This window comes from Mobula birostris, chromosome 3 (assembly GCF_030028105.1).
Source record: "Mobula birostris isolate sMobBir1 chromosome 3, sMobBir1.hap1, whole genome shotgun sequence".
NCBI classification, from domain to species: Eukaryota; Metazoa; Chordata; class Chondrichthyes; order Myliobatiformes; family Myliobatidae; genus Mobula; species Mobula birostris.
The window spans coordinates 15,768,037-15,791,132 of NC_092372.1; the positions used below are offsets into that span (position 1 = coordinate 15,768,037).

At 42.6% G+C, this 23,096-nt stretch overlaps 1 protein-coding gene across 4 annotated transcripts in view; it reads left to right on the forward strand.

Annotated features, from left to right (window-relative positions):
- Positions 1-23,096, forward strand: part of znf532 (zinc finger protein 532) — a 177,346-nt gene that overhangs the window by 28,108 nt on the left and 126,142 nt on the right. For 2 of the 4 annotated variants that reach the window (XM_072252264.1, XM_072252266.1), the window contains exon 2: positions 12,724-12,806. The gene's annotated coding sequence lies outside the window, so the exon portion shown is untranslated. Of the gene's footprint in view, positions 1-12,651; positions 12,807-23,096 lie in introns of those variants that run through there. The other 2 variants (XM_072252269.1, XM_072252265.1) reach the window with 2 other exon arrangements.

Sequence of the window (23,096 nt, forward strand, 5' to 3'; positions counted from 1 at the left end):
ATAACATAACACAAGCATACGCAACTATTCACTCCAAGCACGGTGTAGTGTCTAACAGTCACACAAGCGCATGTGACTGACCGTCTCCTGCCCCAATTAAGTGGCACAGTGCCTAAAATAAATGAAGGGAATTCCACTAATTTCTTTATTTGATTTCGTTCTTTAAGAGTAGTCCCAAATAAGCGACTGCCCCAATTAATCAATGGCCCAATTTACCAGAATCCACTGTAATAATATTGTTGAGAGAAAATATTGCTTTAAATTTATTTGTATTCATTTAGAGTTGCTGCACAGTAAACGGGCTCTTCCTGTCCAATTACGCCCGCGTGACCAATCAATCTACTAACCCGAACGTCTTTGGAACGTGGGAGGACACCAGAGCACCTGGAGGTAACCCATGCAGTTACAGGGAGAACCAGAAACTCCTTGCAGACAGCGGTGGGAATGAACCCAGATCGCTGGCACTGTAATAGCGTTACACTAACTGCTGTGATACCGTGCCGCCTCATTATTTTTGTAGGTTTAGTCATAGTCATACTTTATTGATCCTGGGGGAAATTGGTTTTTGTTACAGTTGCACCATAAATAGTTAAATAGTAATATGTAAATTATACCAGGAAATAAGTCCAGGACCAGCCTATTGGCTCAGGGTATCTGACCCTCCAAGGGAGGAGTTGTAAAGTTTGATGGCCACAGGCAGGAATGACTTCCTATGATGCTCTGTGTTGCATCTCGGTGGAATGAGTCTCTGGCTGAATGTAATCCAGTGCCCAACCAGTACATTATGTAGTGGATGGGAGACATTGTCCAAGATGGCATGCAACTTAGACAGCATCCTCTTTTCAGACACCACCGTCAGAGAGTCCAGTTCCATCCCCACGACATCACTGGCCTTACGAATGAGTTTGTTGATTCTGTTGGTGTCTGCTACCCTCAGCCTGCTGCCCCAACACACAACAGCAAACGTGATAGCACTGGCCACCACAGACCCGTAGAACATCCTCAGCATCGTCCGGCAGATGTTAAAGGACCTCAGTCTCCTCAGGAAATAGAGATGACTCTGACCCTTCTTGTAGACAGCCTCAGTGTTCTTTGACCAGTCCAGTTTATTGTCAATTCGTATCTCTGGGTATTTGTAATCCTCCACCATGTCCACACTGACTCCCTGGATGGAAACAGGGGTCACCGGTACCTTAGCTCTCCTCAGGTCTACCACCAACTTCTTAGTCTTTTTCACATTAAGCTGCAGATAATTCTGCTCACACAATGTGACAAAGTTTCCTACCGTAGCCCTGTACTCAGCCTCATCTCCCTTGCTGATGCAGCCAGATATGGCAGAGTCATCAGAAAACTTCTGAAGATGACAAGACTCTGTGCAGTAGTTGAAGTCCAAGGTGTAAATGGTGAAGAGAAAGGGAGACGAGAGTCCCCTGTGGAGCCCCAGTGCTGCTGATCACTCTATCGGACACACACTGTTGCAAGCACACGTACTGTGGTCTGCCAGATAATCAAGAATCTATGACACCAGGAAAGCAGCCACCTGCATCGCTGTCAGCTTCTCCCCCAGCAGAGCAGGGTGGATGGTGTTGAACGCACTGGAGAAGTCAAAAAACATGACCCTCACAGTGCTCGCTGGCTTGTCCAGGTGGGCATAGACACAGTTCAGCAGGTAGACGATGGCATCCTCAACTCTTAGTCGGGGCTGGTAGGCAAACTGGAGGTTGTTTGAGTTAAACAAGCAGGAAAGCAGGCACTTGTGCATCACTGGAATAGTGACTTCACTTCAAAATGTAATTGGATATCTGGTTGAAATGGGAAGATTTTAGAGTCATGGAGGATGAGCATAGAAGTGGGTCTAATTGAAAACCTTGTTCGAAGAACCAGCCTAGGCCCATTGGCCTCCAGGATTGAGATTCAGACAGGAGACTTGCACTTTAAAAGCTGTTTTCTTATAGGTTCCTACTGTGGTATTAAATTACAATGTTCAGTAGCAATGTTACTTTCAACAGACTTTTTAAAAAATTGTTATTGACAATCATATTGATTCTGGCAGGAGACTTTTGCAGAAAGGATGCAGTTTAGATCATTAGATGATATCTGGATCTGAACACCAACTGTTTATTGTACAGGGATGATGTAAACTTTTCTAACAGTTGCTAGCTGAGATAAGAACATAAGACATAGGAGCAGAATTAGGCCATTCAGCCCATCGAGTCTGCTCCACGATGTGATCATGGCTGATTTATTTTCTTTTCAACCTCATTCTTCTGCCTACTTGGAGTTTCACACAGTGCAAGGAATTAATCTTAAAACAGTTGTGTAATGCAGTTTCAAAATTGGATTTATTATCACCAGCATGTGTTGTGAAACTTGTCGTCCTGTGCCAGGAGTACAGTAGAGTACAGTAAAAAAAAAGGAGTGTGGAAAGAGCAAAATAGACAGTTCAGAAATCTGAAAGTGGAGAGGAAGAAGCTGTTCCTAAAAGGTTGAGTATGTATCTTCAGGCTCCTATACCTCCTCCCTGATGGCAGTAAATGAGAACAGGGCATGTCCTGGGTGGCAAGGGCTGCCAATAATGGATGTATTTCTAAAATGGCTAAAATCTGGGAATGTGTCCCTATGTTACAGGTGAATAAGGACATAAATCAAAGTAACTACTGGTGGATACTGCTGAATGTATTGGCCATCATGATATAGCTCTAGTACTGTGCACGAGTCTTGGGCACATATATAGCTAGGATGCCTGAGACTTTTGCCCAGTACTGGATTTGTCAATGTGGAGCGGACAGCGAGCTTATAAAACTGATGGGAGCAAAGGGTGTTGGGAATGAGTAGGGTGGAGCACCGTGGGAAGGGTGTGGGATAAGTGACAGAGAAGGGACGCCGGGGTGGGGGTGGCACGGGTGCAGACACCCGCAGTGTCAAGACACCAGGCAAAGTCATTTGATTCCAAACAATTGGTTTAATGATCATTACAAAATGTACCTCTAGTGTTTCCTGCTCCATCCCCTCTCCCTTTTCCCGACCATAATTCCCCTCTCCCTGCCCCCTTCCTTTCATCACTCACATGTCATGAATTATTTTGCAGCAGTACCGTGTAATACATAAAATTATTACAGTACTGTGCAAAAGTCTTGGGAACCCTAGATAGATGTATATATTATAGGACTTTGCACAGTAGTATGTACAATGTCCTGATTAAATCTCACATGGAGTTTTGGGAGTAGCTATGGTCACAGTACAGCAAGAACGTATGATGTTTGGCACAGAATAAGGCATAGACTTACCAGAATAATGTCTGTGCTCCAAGGGTTAATGACTGAGACTCCATTTCCTGGAATTTAGAAGAGATGAATTGATTGAAGTTTTCAAGATTATTGTAGAGCAACTGAGATGGATAGATAGCAAGATGTTACTTCTACTGTTGTGCTCTAAAATTTAAAGCCATTTCCTTTAGAAATAAGTTAACTGGTCACTGCCCTAGGCATAGAATGTGTGTCAGAGAAATCGGGTGATCAGTAGGTGAGAGAGTATGGGTTGCATCAGAAAAGGTGGGGAATAGAGCTGATACAATTCCTCTGAGAGCCAGGATAAATGTGAGTGTGTGAGTGTATTAAGTTTGGTTCACTCGTTACCCATAATGAAACAGGCTTAAGGAATGGTTTGAACCATTCTAACGTGTGTATCTTTTAATTGTCTTAATTTGGAATTCCAATCTCATAATTTACAGAATAGCCCCATAATGATTAAACCGCTGTAATTAAAACTTAATTTTCAAACCTTCAATGTAAATAAAAATCTTCATGTTTGCTTATTAGCCATTAAGTAGATTTGTGAAATTTATTCATTAGGTAGTTCTGTGTTTAAGTATTTCAGGATAATTTATTCTTTCTCCTTTTCTTCCCTGAACAACATCTGGAAGAATCCTAGCTGCTCTAGCTGGCTGTGTCTTTCAGTAACTGTTCCTCAGACTCTCACCATAGAATGCCTGATACCTGCTCAGGGTCTTCCTGAAGTATTTTACTTAATTTCATCTGTGGGTGTCACTGACAAATCTCTCTTTCTAATGCACAGTTTAGGATTCAGCATATTATTTACATTGGTTAATATCCACTATAATGCAGACACACATTTTTAAAATGAAAGTTCAATCTTAAAATGTTAGCGAAGTTTATGGTGTAAGAAAATGTATCCACTCAGTGGCCACTCTTTTTAGGTGTGGTTGTGGAACCCAGTGTGGTCTGGTGCTATAGTCTCTCCACCTCAAGGTTTGATGTGTTATGTATTCAGAGATTATCTTCAGCACCTTGCTGTTGTAGCATGTGATTATCAGAGTTACTGCTGCCTTCCTGTCAGTTTGAACCAGTCTCGATCCTGCTCTGATCTCTCTCATTAACAGTCATTTTCACCCACAGAACTGCTGCTCTGCATGTATTTTTGTTTTTGCACATTATTCTCTGTAAACTCTAGAGACTGTGTGTGGAAAATCCCAGGAGATCAGCAGTTTCTGAGATACTCAAACTACCCCATTTGGCACCAGCATTCATTTCACGGTTAGTCATTGAATTCACATATCTTCCCCATTTTGATGTTTGGTGTGAACCTCTTGACCAGGTCTGCATGTCTTTATGCACTGAGTTGCTGCCACATGATTGGCTGATCAGAAATTTGTATTAATAAGCAGGTGTCCCTCATAAAGTAGCCGCGGAGTGTAAATGTAGTATTGGCAGTCACGAATGTTGTTTCGTTTTGGGATAGTTTAAATGCACTCTTCAGAAATGCTTATTTTCAAAAGGATGGGAAAGGCTGAAGGAGCAGATGAGCTCTTTTGAAGCAATTCATTGACTTGTCTCAACAAACAGCAATTTTTTTAAAAATCCCTAAGGCATTAAGTTTTAAATTTTCTTTTTTTAAAAATTTGCATGTCTATAAATTGAGGGGCAGTCACCCAGCAGGTACCTTTTCCATTAAGCAAGCTGTGCGAATTTTGTTTGAAGTGGGATCTAGAGATGAAGCAGGCTTGCCTCTGTCTCCTGAGACAAATAATAAAGGCCGTAAACAAAAGAACACATATGGAAGTGTTGTAATTGAGTTTAGGATTGTAAAATACCTGGAGTCTCCTCCATTCAGAATATCCATTTTGAATATAATTTCATTTATAACACAGCAAGATGTCACGTGTTTCCCTGGTAGAGGAAAAAAAATTCTGAAGGGTCTCAGCTTAATGTCAACAGTACTTTTTTTTTACTATAGATGCTGCCTGGCCTGCTGAGTTCCTCCAGCATTTTGTGTGAATTGCTTGGATTTCCAGCATCTTCAAAGATTCTCTTGTCTGTGTCAGGACAGAGTTTCCTCCTGCCATCTGGAGGCATATTCCCAACAGCAACAACTTGTGAACACAGTTGTCATATTGCTGACTGTCCAACGCTTCAGCAGTGACAGATCCCTTGAGAGGACTGTCGAGTTGAACACATGATGTTCCAGTACCTGTGGCTGCATGCTTGTAAGACCCCTCATATTAGCCATTTATGGAGCAGATTTGATGAGGTGATTGACCTCATTCTACCCCTCTAAAAAATCTCTGGCTGTCCACTCTCTGCCTCTTGTAATCCTGTACACATCTATCAAGTTGCCTCTCATTCTCCTTTTCTCCAAAGGAAAAAGCCCCAGCTTGCTCAGTGTTTCCTCCTAAGACATGCCCTCTAATCCAGGTAACATTCTGGTAAATCCCCTCTGCATGCTCTCTAAACCTTCCAAATCTTCCCTATAATGAAGCAACCAGAACTGGACACAATTCTCTAAGTGTGGTCTAACCAGGGTTTATAGTACTGCAGCAATACCTCACAGCTCTCAAATGTAATCCCTCGGCTAACGAATGCCAGCACATCAAATTGTTGCATTCAATATTCCTCAGGCACAAGGGATTTGATTGCAATTAAACAGCAATATGCATTATTCCCACACAAAAAAAAGGGTTCTTGCTACTGAGGAAGGCAAAACTCAGCCAGGCCAGATTTAGTGCTGGGTGGCCTATTCCAAGTTCAAGTTTATCGTCATTCAGCCATACATATGTATGCAGCCAAACAAAACACCGTTCCTCTGGGCCCAAGCCGTGATTGATTAGTGGAGTGGATTTGCTGGGCTAAATGGGCTCCTATGTCTTGTGGTCTTATAGATTTATTATCAAAGTGTGTATGCTATAGACAACCCTGAGATTTGTCTTCCCACAGTCAGCCACGAAACAAAGAAACACCATGGAACCTGTTCAAAGAAAACCTCAAACACCCAAAGCACAAAAAAAATTAGGCAAATGGCAAAAAATGAGTGAAAAACACACTAAATATTAAACATCAAACCGCAGAGCCTTTAAACAGTTTAGGAATGTTCAGTTTAGTGCAGTTCAATTCAATTTAGCTCTGTGTCGTTTGTTGGCTGTAGGCCACAGAGTCCGTCTGCCCTGATCAAAATAGCAATATACGAGGAAAGAGAAACCAGAAACACATAACATGAACTGCAGGTCCAATCCACAAATACGCTGATTAAACCTTGCCCAGGACCCAAGCCTCCGGCTGCATCAAGTGAGAGGGAAAGAGACGAGCCAAATTCAGGCAGCTTCCTCTGGTGGCGGCAAGGGATGAGGGAATGAGAGACTTGTAAAACATAGTACATATAATTACAATCCAGCACATACAGTTATCTACAAAATAATAGTGGTATCAATCATTGAGGATATAATCTGAAAGTTGACATAAAGTGTGAGGTGCATGTTTATGTAAGGCAGTATACTGGATCTCCTCGGGTCAGTTGGTGAGGGGTAAACTGCCAGCCACATGCAAATACACTACATCAAATTACATTTATTTGGACCCTGCCTTTAATAACTGCCAATTTGCCTCCTGGTATTAACCAAATAAAATTTGACAAAGATATCACAGCACCTGCCTTAAAATTTCACAAATAGGAAGCCTTTTAAGGAATATCTTCAAAGCAGGAAAGAATCAGAATCTGGTTTATTATCACTGGCATGTGACGTGAAATTTGCTAACTTAGCAGTAGCAGCAGTTCAATGCAATACATAATATAGAAGAAAAACAACATAAAATAAAAGAATAATAAATAAGTAAATCAATTCGAGTATATGTATATTGAATAGATTAAAACTGCGCAAAAAAACCAGAAATACTACGTATTAAAAAAAGTGAGGTAGTGTCCAAGGGTTCAATGTCCGTTTAGGAATCAGATGGCAGCGGGGAAGAAGCTGTTCCTGAATTGCTGAGTGTGTACCTTCAGGCTTCTGTACCTCCTGTCTGACGGCAAGAGTGAGAAAAGGATATGCCCTGGGTGCTGGAGGTACTTAATAGTGGATGCTGCCTTTCTGAGACACCGCTCCTTGAAGATGTCCTGGGTACTTTGTAGGTCAGTACCCAAGATGGAGTCAACCAAATTTACAATCCTCTGCAGCTTCTTTCGGTCCTGTGCAGTAGCACCCCCCCCCCCCCCCCACACGAGACAGTGATGCAGCCTGTCAGAATGCTCTCCACGGTACATCTATAGAAGTTTTTGAGTGTATTTGTTGACATACCAAATCTCTTCAAACTCCTAATAAAGTATAGCTGCTGTTTTGCCTTCTTTGTAACTACATTGATATGTTGGGACCAGGTTAGATCCTCAGAGATCTTGACACCCAGGAACTTGAAACTGCTCATTCTCTCCACTTCTGATCCCTTTATGAGGATTGGTATGTGTTCCTTTGTCTTACCTTTCCTGAAGTCCACAATCAGCTCTTTCGTCTTACTGACGTTGAGTGCCAGGTTGTTGCTGTGACATCACTCTGCTAGTTGGCATATCTCACTTCAGTACGCCCTCTCGTCTCCACCTGAGATTCTATCAACAATAGTTGTATTGAGCCTGAGAGACTTATGAAAGAGTGGCAGGGTAGTGCAGCGGTTAATGCAACAGCGACCTGAGTTCAATTCCCGCCACTGTCTGTAATGAGTTGCATTCTCCCGTGACTGTGTGGGTTTCCTCCCGCAGTCCAAAGACATATGGGTTAGTAGGTTAATTAATCACACGTGTAATTGGGAGGCACAGGCTCATTAGGCCTGTAGGGCTTGTTACTGTGCTGTTTGTCTCAATAAAATAAAAGATGGAGGGGCATTCAAACCATCAAGTGGATGCTGACTCCCTGAAGAGCAATCTCATGGGTCCCACTTTTCTCTCATTTCCCTCTAACCAAAGAACAGTACAGCCCACGATTAGGCCTTTCTACGTACTATGTTGTGTTGAACTAACTAAACAAATGATGCCTAAATACACTATTATCTCTCCATTCTCTGCATAATCATGTGCCTGTCTGGGAACCTCTTGAATGCCCTTATTATATGTTCTTCTTTTACTACCACTGGCACCACATTCCAGACACCCACCAATCTGTGTGTTTGCCCAGCACATCTCCTTTGAACTTTCCCCTTCGAACATTTAATGCGTGTCCTCTAGTATCAGACTTTTCAACCCCAGATCTCCCCTCTGCCTCTGCCATTCCAGAAAATACAACCCAACTTTGTCCAACCACTTCTCATAGCATACGCCCTCTAATCCAGACAGTGTCCTAGTAAACCACCCCTGCACCACTTGCAAAGCCTCCACATCTTTCCTATTAAAGGTCAACCAGAAATGTATGCAATACTCAAGATGTGGTCTAACCAGAGTTTTCTAAAACTGTAACATCTTGACCTTTGAACTCAATGTCGCAACTATTAAAGTCAAGCCATATGCGGCCTTCACCACACTATCAACTTATGCGGCTGTTTACAGGGAGGTATGCACTTGGTCCCCAAGATCTGTCTGTGCATCAACTTTATTAAGGGTGCTGCTATTAACTGTGTACACTCCTTTTACATTTAATATCCCAAAGAGCAGCAGACTACACTTGCCCGGATTAAACTCCATCTGCCATATCGCTGCCCATATTTGCTGAGCTATATTCCACTTTATCTTTGGCAGTCTTCTACACTGTCCATAATGCCGCCAATGTTTGTGTCATCTGTAGTCTTACTAACCCGCTCATCCACATTATCCCTCCAAGAGGACCATAACTTTGTCGTAGGGTTTGGAGGATTGCATGCTGAAATGATCCAGAGAGCTATGTTGGCTAGAGTCAGGGCCTTGTTCTTTGACTTTTGGTAGGGTCACCCATGCCATGGATGTTTCCATCCAGGGGGTCAGTGTGGACATGGTGGAGGATTACAGATACCTGGGGATATGAATTGACAATAAACTGGACTGGTCAAAGAACACTGAAGCTGTCTCTATTTCTTGAGGAGACTGAGGTCCTGTAACATCTGCCGGATGATGCTGAGGATGTTCTACGAGTCCGTGGTGGCCAGTGCTATCATGTTTGCTGTTGTGTGCTGGGGCAGCAGGCTGAGGGTAGCAGACACCAACAGAATCAACAAACTCATTTGTAAGGCCAGTGATGTTGTGGGGATGGAACTGGACTCTCTCACGGTGGTGTCTGAAAAGAGGACACTGTCTAAGTTTGCATGCCATCTTGGACAATGTCTCCCATCCACTACATAATGTACTGGGTGGGCACAGGAGTACATTCAGCCAGAGACTCATTCCACCGAGATGCAACACAGAGTGTCATAGGAAGTCATTCCTGCCTGTGGCCATCAAACTTTACAACTCCTCCCTTGGAGGGTCAGATACCCTGAGCCAATAGGCTGGTCCTGGACTTATTTCATAATTTACATATTACTATTTAACTATTTATGGTTTTATTACTATTTATTATTTATGGTGCAACTGTAACGAAAACCAATTTCCCCTGGGGTCAATAAAATATGACTATGACTATGAAATAGGTCAAAAGGTAAAGGCCAAAGTAAGAGTGGTCTACCAGTCCTCCAGGTTTGGGGATTCAGCTCAGGACTAACAACCCTGAGTGGTCAAAAAAAATTGTTACAGTACCATCAATGAGGAATCCTTGGGCAGACAGAGATGGAGGACCTTCATTGCTGCCCTAAATGCCAGCAGCATAGCAGGCGGTAACTACTCAACCACGTTATCATCCAAGTCATTTGTAAATATCGACAACAGCATAAATCCAAGTACAAATCTGTGCAGAACACTACTCATTACAGAACTATAACCAGAGTGAGACCCATTTAGCAATACCTTCTGTCTTCCATGGGCAAGCCAATTCTGAACCCAAATAGTCAAGTCACTCTGCATCCCAGGCGTCTTTATCTTTCAGACTGAGTCCTGCGATTTCTCTCTTGCATGTCTATCCTTTTGCTACTTTCCTTGGCAAAGAGATTATTTACCATGGCTAGTGAACCTTCTAGCAGATCTTTGGGACGTGAGAGGAAATCAGAGTATCTGACAGAAACTCTAGTCATTTGGAGAACGTGCAAAGTGCATACATGCAATACCTGAGGTCGGACTGGAAGTTTGGCTCTTGGAACTGTAACACAACCGTGGTAATGGGTCAGCTCTTCGGAACTGAGATGTAAAGAAATTTCTTCACTCAGAGGATGGTAAACGTTTGGAATTCTCTACCCAAGATGTCTATAGGCTCGACCATCATTAACTGAAGAATGCAGATGATAGACTTTTAGGTTGTAAGAGAATTCAAATATATGATGTAAGAATAAGTCCTGACGAAGGGTCTTGGCCTGAAACGTCGACTGCACCTCTTCCTACAGATGCCGCTTGGCCTGCTGCATTCACCAGCAACTTTGATGTGTGTTGCTTATATGATGTAAGAGTCTGGTCTAGAATTCCATTATGGTTTAAAAAAAAATCAAACCCATGCTCCTCCCTGTAACCTTTAACCCCAATATTAATCACAAACCTATCAATCTCTGCCTTAAATACACCCAATGACTTGGCTTCCATTGCACTCTGAGTCATAGAGTACTGCAGCATAGAAACCGGCCTTTTGGTCTATCTAGTCCGTTCTTAACCTTTATTCTGCCTAGTCCCATCTAACCACACCTGGTACATAGCCCTTCATACCCTTCCAGTCCATGTACTTATCCAAATTTTTTTTAAATGTTGAAATCGAACCTACATCCACCACTGCAGCTGGCAGCCTATTTCACATTTACACCACTCTCTGAGTGAAGAAGATCTCCCTCAGCTTCCCCTTAATATTTCACTTTTCACCCTTATCTGATGGCCTCTAGTCTTAGTGTTATCCAAATTCCCTGCTTGCATTAGCCCTATCTATATCTCTCAATTTTATGTACCTCTATCAAATCTCCCCTTATTCCCTGATGTTGCAGCTCTGTGCCAATATATTTCATATATTTATTGCCATTTGCCTGAAGATACTCATCATAACCTTAGTTTAAAAGAAACATCCCTTTATTCTGAGACTCACTTCTGATCCTGCAAATGGATACGCCCTCTCCATGTCCACTCTATCTAGGCCTTTCAGTATCTGGTAGGTTTCAATGAGATTCCCTCCACCCCTCCAATACATCTGAACTTCCTCAAGTACAGGCTCAATGGTCCTCAAAGATCAAAATCTTTCATTCCTATGATCATTCTTGTGAACCTCGTCTGAAATCCCCTCCAGGGCCAACACACCCTCCCTTAGATATTGCTCTCAATATTCCATTGAAGGATTAGAAGTTAGCATAAGAAAGTGGCACTGGGATACGTTTAGTAGCCACTTTATCGGGTACCTCCTGTACCAAAAAAAAAGTGGCCACTGTCTGTATGTCTATGGTCTCCTGCTGCTGTAGCCCATCCATTTCAAAGTTTGATGTTTTGTGTGTTTCAGAGGTGCTCTTCTGCACGCCATAGTTGTACCATTGGTTATTTGAGTTACTGTCGCCTTCCTGTCAGCTTGAACCATTCTGGCCATTCTCCTCTATTTTCTCTCAGCAACAAGACATTTTTGCCCACAGAACTACAGTCCATTGGACTTCTGTTGTTTTTCTCAGCATTCTGTGTAAACGCTAGAGGCTGTTGTATGTGAAAATCACAGGGGATCAGCAGTTTCTGCTTAGTGGCACCAACAATCATTCCACGGTCAAAGTCACTTAGGTCACATTTGTTTCCCCATTCGGACATTGGGTCTGAACAACAACTGAACCTCTTGGCCATGTCTGCATGCTTTTACGTATTAAGTGCTGCCACATGATTGGCTGATGAGATAGTTGCATTAGCAAGCAGGTGTATCTGATAAAGTGGCCACTGCGCATAAACCAGCCAAGATCTTGAAAGTGGCAGAGAAAGCACCATGTTGGGTTGCCCAATTCTGTTTCTATTTCTTCATCATATGTGGTACCCTGGCTGTGACTGGATGGATCGTGGCAGCTGCTGATGCCATTTGGACCTTTTAGCATTGGTACATGAAGGTGGTGTCTTCAAACATGTCTTAGGCTGCAGTGAGGCAGAAGGAAATGAGGAAAAAATAATTAACAACCATGCGTGTTTTTAAAGGGAAGCAGAGTTCTCAAAACAATGTTCACTTGTTGAATTTAAACCATCAGGTTACATGGTTACACAATCACTTCTGAGGCCACTGCACAAAAACAGTTTATTTTTGGAAATGATGTAAGGGAAGGAAATTGTTATGCACACAAAATGTCCAGGGCAGCTGAAATTCTTTGTCCCGTTTTCACTTTACATATCAATGGTGGTCTATACAGTGATTATTGGTAACATTCAAAATGGATTTACATGCTTTTCTCCTCTTCTCTGAAGGCACTGAATCCAACTCGGAAGTAATTGCACGGATAACGTTTAGCCTGCAGGATCCCGGCATTGTTCAGGTATATACCAAGTCAGTAAGTGTCCATTCTACCTATTCTTCTGATTACTGAGTACCAAATGCCTCTTATTCCAGAATGGCCTTGTGAGTCCTAATCCTTACCTAATTTGGTATCCAAATGTGTGCTGGTGCAACAGATTTAAGCTTTTATAATCCTAGCGGTGCTAGAGAGAGGAAATCCGCACTGTTTATTTTTCCTCCTAACCTGAAGGTGCCTGTTGCTTGTCGTCCTGTTAATTCAGTTAACCAGAGTCAGGTGCTTGTCTCTAATAAGTGAGATTTGTGTGTTCTACTGTAAGATCACTATGGCAATTGTGTGTGTTAGTTGCATAAAGCAACATCTTTAGTTTTGGAAAACCTGGCTTGATTGTAAATGTTCATAAAATTGCACAGATTCAGACTCTGATGTATTTATCATATATACATCGAAGCATACAGTGAAATGTGTCATTTGCCTTAACAACCAGCACACCCAAGGATGTGCTGGGAGCAGCTGACAAATACGGCCACACATTCTTAGCAGAGCAACACAGAACACAACAAAACCAGAATACAATGAGTAAAATAACAGCAGCAAAACAAGCCCTGTACCCACCATTCAGGTCATGCTCCCTTCTCGCTGCTGCTATCAGGAAGAATGTACAGGAGTCTCAGGGCCCACACCACCAGGTTTAGGAATAGTTATTACCCCTCAACCATCAGACTCTTGAACCAGAACGGATAACTTCACTCGCCCCATCACTGAACTGTTCTCACAACCCATGGACTCATTTTCTAGGACTCTTCATCTTATGATCTGAATATTTATTGCTTATTTATTTATTATTATTATTTATGTTTTTTCTCTCCTTTTCATATTTGCACAGTTTGTTGATTTTTTTACGCATTGGTTGTTTGTCCTGCTGGGTGTGGTCTTTCATTGATTCTTATTGTGTTTCTTGTATTTACTGTAAATACTTGCAAGAAAATGAATCTCTGGTGTATACAGTGAAGAGTCTACTATAAGCCTATGGAGTCTCACAGCTATCTGGACTATTCCTCTTCTCACCCTGTGTCTTGCAAAAATGCCATCCCCTTCTCGCAATTCCTCCGTCTCCGCCGCATCTGCTGTCAGGATGAGGTTTTTCATTCCAGGACAAGGGAGATGTCCTCCTTTTTTAAAGGCAGGGGCTTCCCTTCCTCCACCATCAACTCTGCTCTCAAACGCAGCTCTCCCATTTCACGCACATCTGCTCTCACCCCATCCTCCCGCCACCCCGCTAGGAATAGGGTTCCCCTTGTCTTCACCTACCACCCCACCAGCCTCCAGGTCCAACATATAATTCTCCGTAACTTCTGCCACCTCCAACGGGATCCCACCACTAAGCATATCTTTCCCTCCCCCCCCCCCCCCCGGCTTTCCACAGGGATTGCTCCCTACGCGACTTCCTTGTCCATTTGTTCCCCCCCATCTCTCCCCACCGATCTCCCTCCCGGCACTTATCCTTGTAAGCGGAACAAGTGCTACACATGCCCTTACACTTCCTCCCTCACCACCATTCAGGGCCCCAGACAATCCTTCCAGGTGAGGCGACACTTCATCTGTGAGTCGACTGGGGTGATATACTGCGTCCGGTGCTCCCGATGTGGCCTTCTATATATTGGCGAGACCCGACGCAGACTGGGAGACCGTTTCACTGAACACCTGCACTCTGTCCGCCAGAGAAAGCAGGATCTCCCAGTGGCCACACATTTTAATTCCACATTCCATTCCCATTCTGATATGATTATGCACGGCCTCCTCTACTGTAAAGATGAAGCCACACTCAGGTTGGAGGAACAACACCTTATATTCCGTCTGGGTAGCCTTCAACCTGATGGCATGAACATGGACTTCTCTAACTTCTGTTAATTCTCCCCCTCCCCCTCGCACCCCATCTGTTATTGCCCATCCTCTGGGCTTCCCCCTCCCCTTTTTTTTCTCCTTAGGCCTCCCGTCCCATGATCCTCTCATATCCCTTTTGCTAATCAACTGTCCAGCTCTTGGCTCCATCCCTCCTCCTCCTGTCTTCTCCTATCATTTCAGATCTCCCCCTCCCCCTCCCACTTTCAACTCTCTTACTAGCTCTTCTTTCAGTTAGTCCTAACGAAGGGTCTTGGCCCGAAATGTCGACTGTACCTCTTCCTGGCCTGCTGTGTTCACCAGCAACTTTTGTGTAAATCTCACAAACCTGAGCTCTGTGATGGAGTGAGATTACCCGATTGCAAAATTCAGCACTGTTCCCGAAGCCACCATGTAACAATGCAACATCCCTACTGACACTGAGCAGTCCTTGGGCCATAGAGAGTCATAGAGCACTTCAACACAGAAACAGGCCCATCTAGTCTGTTCTGAATGTTGATTTTTCCTAACTAGTCCTATTGACCTGCACTTGAACCATAGCCATCCATACCTCAACCATGTACTTAAAAGATTAAAGATTAACTTGATTTGTCATCGTACATCAAAACTTACAGTAAAATGCATTGCTGCTGTAGTATCAGATCAACGAGGTGTGTGCTGGGGGCAGCCCCCAAGTGTCAGTATACTTCCAGTGCCAACACATTATGCCCACGACTCACCTACCCCAACTACACGTCCTTGGAAACTTGACTGCTCAAAGTGACAAAGTCGCTTTCATCATCAGTCTGTCCTGGTCCAGCCACATAGATGACATGGTCAAGAAAACTCACGAGTACCTCTACTTCCTCAGGATGTTGAAAGAAATTCAGTCTGGCCATAAGACTTTAAGACATGGGAGCAGAATGAGGTGTTTCGGCCCATTTAGTGTGCTCCACCATTTCATCATGGCTGATTTATTAACCCTCTCAACCTCATTCTCCTGTCTTCTCCCCATAATCTTTGATGCCCTTACTCATCAAGAACCTATCAACCTCTGCTGTAAATATACCCAATAATTTGACCACCACAGATGGTCTGTGGCATTGAATTCCGCAGACTCAACACCCCCTAGCTAGAGAAATTTCTCCCTATCTCTATTCTAAGGGGATGTTCTTCTATTCTGAGGCTGTGTTCTCTGGAGCGCACTGAGGAACTCAAGCCAAAGTGTCAGGAACATACAGAAAGCCAAAGCAGGTGGGTGACGTAGGTGTTTTTCTGTGGCTGCGTTAGCACGTGATGAAGAACTTCGGCATGCTTGTTCTTGCAGAAATGTGGCTCCAGGACAACATCCTGTGCACCACCAATCTATAGGCCATGACACTCCGAGATTTGGGCTATATTATTTATTTTTTGTAACAATGTTTTACAGCTAATGTAATTATACCTGCCTCGTACTGTAAATAACTGTGTCTTGTGATGTGTGTGACTGTTGGTATGGTGCTTTGTACCTTGGCCCCAGAGGAACACTGATTTGTATACTTGTGTTCATGTATATGGTTGAATGACAATTAAATTTGAATGAGACTGCCACCTCACAAATGTTGCCCCAGCTGTGGCAATATCTGCAGGACATGTCCACCATTGGCTTTGTCCGTCATCTCCAGAAGCGTGGAGCTGGAGTGGAGACGTCATCCTCGATCCTGAGGGTTTGCCAAAGAAGAGGAAATGGAGACAAGTAAAATTTAACACTTGATATGAATGGGATAGGCAAACATTGCTAAAGGAAATCAATTGAAAAGAGGTTAACCTTTTCAGCACTTTCGATTTCCTCTTGGTCATAACAAGTTGTGATATTAAAGACCTCCTGTCTTCTGTTCTTCAATTATTAAAATCTCTTAAAATTACATTGCGCCATCAAATAACAGTCATGGATTGTTTAGGGATGTTTAATGGCTGGTTAATCTGGCTTGATGTCCATAGAGCCTTTGCCTGCAGATCCACTTGCTACCAAAAATGATTCAACTCTGCAATCTATCATAAACGTAAACTTCAGCTAAAAATCTATTTTGATTAAATTACCAGTCCAGAGATATAACAATAAATTCAACTTTTCTCCTCCAGAATTATCAGGTTTAACATGAGCTTGTTTACAGCCCATGACTTTGGCTTTTGCATGGGTGTAAAACATCAGCAATTCTCAGCTTGTAGATCGCATGCATCCAATGTGCACTTTGCTCCTAGGGCTGTTTTAACAGTTAATGTATTTGCTTTTTCTCAGTTCAAGTATGCTGAGTAGACGCATTGGAAAGGATGACAAAATATGAATTAGTGAGTAGATATGTTCAGATAACAGATGTGAAACTACATTTAAATGGGGACATGGAAAGTGAGTTGTGTAATTGCAGCCTGTGTTGAAATATGAGGGAGTGACCCATTGTGACAAATATGTTGACAATCATTTCTTTAGATGCTGTAGGATAGAGGGATTGTTGGGACTTGGTAATGTGCCACCCTTCAATAATCAGGCTCCTGAACCCTTCACGTCAGCACTGATCTGATTCCACAACGTGTATGGACTCACTTTCAGGGTGTCTCCAACATTTTCTCATTCTGCCTCTCTCTTTTTCTCCTTTTTTGTATTTGTATATTGGTTGTTTGTCCCTCTGTGTGTGTTTGTAGTTTTTCATTGATTCTATTGTGTTTCCTTGCATCTGTTGTCAGTTTCTGCAAGAGAATGGATCTCAGGGTTGTATCTTGGGACATAGTGTATATGTACTTCGATAATAGATTTACTTTAAACACTGTTGCCAGGCTAGGAACTGAGTGCGCTCAACTTAATGCTACACACCTATATATTCTAGGAATAGAATTTCATGACATTTAGAGGGCTGAAATTTAAAACTTGCATGATGAATGAATTAAATAATGTCATTGCCTTAGTAAAATGCCTCCTTCAATAAGATGTCTCTCTTTAAAATGTACAACGTTGTTACTTCAGTTTTTTTTTAATATCACCAAAACTTTCTTAAGTTTTAAAAAACTCTACATGTAGAACCTTCTGAATATTCATCTTACTAAATAAAGTTATTTGTTTGAATTGGTTTAAGTCTGGAGAAAATGACTGTTTTACATTGTAGCAGAAAAGCCTCCTCATAAAAATTGTCAAAGTTTTTTTTTAGTTGTCAATGATAACTTTATCTCATACCACAAGAGATATTCAGATACCAGAAATCTTGAGCAACTGACACTCACACTCACACTTACAAAATGCTGGGGTAACTCTGCAGGTCATCTACTCAGCAAGGCAACATCAATGGAGGGGAATAAACAGTTGGCGTATTAGGCCAAGACCCTTCATCAGGATTGGAAAGGAAGGGGACAGATAGCAGAAGTGGCGGGAGGGGAGGGGACGGAATACAAGCTGGCAGGTGATAGGTGAGAGGAATGGTAGTTGAGTGGGGAGGTGCGATGAAGCTCAGAGGTGATAGGTGGAAGAAGTAAAGGGCTGAAGAAGGAGGAATCTAATAGGAGAGGACAATGGACCATGGAAGACAGGAAAGGAGAAAGGGAGCCAGAGGGAGGTGATGGGCAGATGAGGAGAAAAGAAGGGGTGAGAGGGTAACTAGAATGAGGGTTGTCTACCCTATGTGCGTCTCTCATAATTTTATAAACGTCTATCTGGTCTCCTGTCAGCCTCTGACATTACAGAGAGAAGATCCCAAGTTTGTCCAACCTTTCCTTTCCAGGTCGCGACTTGGGAAGCCCCTTTTACACCCTTTTCAGATTTCCCACATCCTTCCTGTAATAGGGGTACCGGAATTGTACACAATTCTCCAAGCCTCCTTGCCATCAGATTTCTGAACCTTCGACAAGCACTATCTCTGTATTCCTCTTTAGCTCTATCTACTTATGTATCTATAGATTTCTTTATTGATTGTAACTTATAGTAATTTTTAGTCTTGCACTGTATTGCCACAAAACCAATTGCACAACATATCAGTGATAATAAACGTGATTTGAATTTTGAAATGTGACTTAATCACAGTTTTAAAGATTAGATTTACATGTACATCAAAACACAGTGAAATGTGTCGTTTGAGTCAACAACCAACATAGTTCGAGAGCAGCTTGCAAGTGTCGCCAGGCTTCTGGTGCCAACCTGCTAACCCTAATCCATAATCATTGGAATGTGGGAGTGTATCGAAGCCACCCATTAGAAACCCATGTGGTGACGGGGAGAATGTACAAACTCCTTACAGATTGCTTGCACTGTATGTGACATTTTGTAGGGCTGCAACACGACTTTCTCATTCTGATACTGTCTCAACCAACGAAGGCAAGCTCACTACTTTACCACCCTACTTACTTGCATGGCCAGTTTCAGGGAGCTCTGGACTTGGACCCCATGGACCCTCTGTACTTAAAGTATAAATGGTCAGCAATGAGATATAAAGGGAGTAATTATATCCTATTGCTATTCATTTGTTGAATGAGTAACACCCTGCTAGGGAGCCATGGCATAAAAAACATTGGAAACCCCTGTTTTAAACAAAAATGAGGCCTGATGGCAGTCCGAATGACAGACTTCTGCTGAACTCTTCAACTGCTCTTTCTTTATTTCACTTCTGATTTAGAAAATGAAAGTGAAACTATAAATCACCTGGTGTTTGTGGCTGTACTATCGTCTTTTACATCAGGTTCTTTGGGTGTCGAAAATACATTGATTGAAAACTGATTCCCCTGCAACATTCATCTGTCTGGGTTTTCAGGCAGAGTTGCCAGAGTTGTGGTGTGCAGTGTAACCAGAGCTGTGACGTGGATGAATGGTATCATGGCTGAAAGCTATTTAGCTGGCCCCAGCCTGCCTGAATTCAGTCTGATTTTTATTGAAAGAGGCACCATCCTAAATGTGACATCAATGTGTTGTATCTCACTGTATTACCAGCTTGGTGCACAACATCTAATTATCCCTCAGAACATAATTGTTTTTGTGAAGGGGTGCCCATTTCACCCCCCCCACCAACCAGAACAACTGCTTATGTAACAAAGCAGTTGTGAACTTTTTTTATATCTAAAATTAAAAGGACCTTTGGCAAATTCCTCTTCGATGTTTATTTTGGATGAGGTTGGAAAGAGAAATTGTGATTGGTCTTCATAGAAATATAAGGTTAATCTTGTTGATGCTGAGATTTTACATTTGTGTTGTGCCAGCTGAAGAGTGCTAGGTGCAATTTTGGATTAACCCTTTGTTAGCTGCAATAGTTCAGATTAGAAAATGGGTCTGAAACAACAAACAATATTTTTCATTGAAGGACTCCAATCTGTTTATTCTTGGAATGCCCTGGCATGGAAACACCAATGCCTTTGAACAGAAAATCCTACTAAAGGTGGTGGATACGGCCCATTCTATCATGGGTAAAGCCCTCCCCACCTTGAGCGGAACTACATGGAGTGTAGTCACAGGAAAGCAGCATCCATCATCAAGGATCCCTGTCTTCCAGGACATGCTTTCTTCTTGCTGCTGCCATCAGGAAGGAGGTACAGGAACCTCAGGACCCACACCTCCAGGTTCAGGAACAGCTATTACCCCTCACCCGCCAGAATCTTGAACCAAGGGGGATAGCTTCACTTGCCCCATCACTGATCTGTTCCAGCAATCTGTGGACTCACTTTCAAGGACTCTTCATCCCATGTTCTCAATATTTATTGCTTATTTATTATTATTATTTCTTTTTTTTTGTATTTGCTGTATCTGCACCGTTTGTTCTCTTCTGCATATTAGTTGTTTGTCTTGGATGCGTTCTATCATTGATTCTATTACATGTCTTGGATTTACTGCATATGCCACAAGAAAATGAATCTCAGCATTGTATATGGTGATATATATGTACTCGGATAATAAATTTACTTTGAACTTTAATCAGAAGTCATGTTTACTCTTGAGGAAATGCACAGTCTCAAGAACTGGGCCAAATTGTAGAAACAATGTGGTTCCATTTCCTCCCAAGCCACAGGCTGTACATCATCAGAACATCCTTCTTCATGTCAGATTGGCCTCTTGACCTCGTATCTTCCATGTCAGCAGGGCTCATTTGTTTTCAACCTCCATGATATCACTCTGTCTCATTCTCTGCCCCCCCACCCCCAACAACCCATCAGTTACTGTATATTCAATTTGGTGCTTCGCTACCTCCAGAAGCAACTATTCTCTAATTCAGAAATTTATCTTGCATTCTCTTCAATTTTGAGATTTTTTAAATAACCTTTCTACCCATGTTCTAAATAGCATGAAACCTCCATATTTTCCCCTAAAAACAAGAGATTCTGCAGATGCTGGAAATCCAGAGCGAAACACACAAAAAACTGGAGGAACTGAGCAGGTCAGAGAGTATCTATGGTAAAGAATAAACAGTCAATATTTTGGGCCAAGGTCCTTCATCAGGACTGGAAAGGAAGGGGGAAGATACCTGAATAAGGAGGTGGGGGATAGGAAGGAGTACATGCTGGAAGATGATAGGTGAAACCAGGTGGGTGGGGGAGAGGGGATTAAGTAAGAAACTAGAAATAAGTGATGTTCTCTATACTTGTTGGCTACCTATTCAGCAAATTCTCATCCTTGTGTTACATTCCTGATGCATCTCATCCATCTCTACAACACTTCTAGAATGCTGTCCCTTCAGCTCCAGTGTTGTGTGCATCCCTGATTTCCGTCATTTTATCTTTAGATGCAGAAATTTAGCATGTCCCCATTGATTCTCACTGATTTTTATCAATGCCCTACAGAAATCATCTCATCTGTATGTATCACGGATTAGTACAGCAATTGCTTTGTACATGACCCCAAGAAACCGGAGACAGTTATGGGCACAACTCGGCAAATCACAGAAATCAGCATCGATTCTGCCTATATTGGATTAGATTAGATTATGAGGACATGCAGTCCTCTTTTATTGTCATTTAGTAACGCATGCATTAAGAAATGATACAATATTCCTCCGGTGTGATATCACAAAAACACAAGACAGACCAAGACTGAGAAACTAACAAAAACCACATAATTATAACATATAGTTACAACAGTGCAACAATACCATAACTTGATGAAGAACAGGCTATGGCACAGTAAAAAAGTTCAAAGTGTCTCGAATGTCCCACATCTCACGCAGACGGGAGAAGGAAGAAAACTCTCCCTGCCGTGCCCGACCACAGTCCGACTCTGAGTCGTCTGAAAACTTCGAGCCTCTGTTCAGCCCTCCGACACAGAGTACCAAGCACCATCCGTATCCGAACGATTCGACCTCAGCCTCGGTCGCCAGCAGCAGGCAAAGCCGGGGATTTTGGGGCCTTCCCTCCGGAAGATTCTTGATCGCCCAGTAACAGCGGCAGCGAACCGGTGTTTCAGAAATTTCTCCAGATGTTCCTCTGTGCTTCTCATGTCTGTCTCCATCAAATCAGAATTGTCCACAGCCCCTATTTAATAGAAACAATATCATTTTCACTGGAGAGCTGTGTGTGCACATCGCGCTGCCATCTTCCCCTCCCGCCTATATTTGGTGCAGCCAGCTTAATCAAAGGCACCACCCACCCTGGACATTCTCTCTCCTCCCCTCTCCCATTGGGCTAAGGATACAAAAGCCTGAAAGCAAGTACACCTGGCTCAAGGACAGCTTCTACCCCACTGATCTAAGACTATTGAATGGTTCCCTAGAATGATAAAAATGGGCTCAACCTCATAATTTACCTCATTATGATCTTGCACCTTATTGCCTACCTGCACTGCACTTTTTTAGGTAGCGTTACACTTTATTCTGTATCTAGTATTGTTTTACCTTGTTATACTTCAATGAACCGTAGAATGATTTGATCTGTATGAACTGTATGAAAGACTAGTTTTTCACTGTTCCTTGGAACATGCACTCAGTGGCCACTTTATGAGGTACAAGAGTCATGGTCTTCTGTTGCGGTAGCCAATCCACTTCAAAGTTCAACATATGTGTTCAGAGATGCTCTTCTGTACATCTGTATTGTAATGTGTGATTATATGAGTTACTGTCGCCTTCCTATCAGCTTGAACCAGTCTGGCTATTCTCCTCTGACCTGTCTCATTAACAAGGCTTTTTCACCCACAGAAGTGCTGCTTACTGTTTTTTTAGGTTTTTTTTGCACCATTCTCTATAAACTCTAGAGACTGTTGTGTGTGAAAATCCCAGGACATCAGCGGTTTCTGCAATACTCAAACCACCCCATTTGGCACCAAAATCATTCCACAGTCAAAGTCACTTAGATCTCATTTCTTCCTCATTCTGATGTCTGGTCTGAATAACAACTGAATCTCCTGACCATGTCTGTATACTTGTATGCATTGGGCTGCTGCCACATGATTGGCTGATTATATATTTGCATTAATGAGCAGGTGTGCAGTTATACAGGTGTACCTAATAAAGT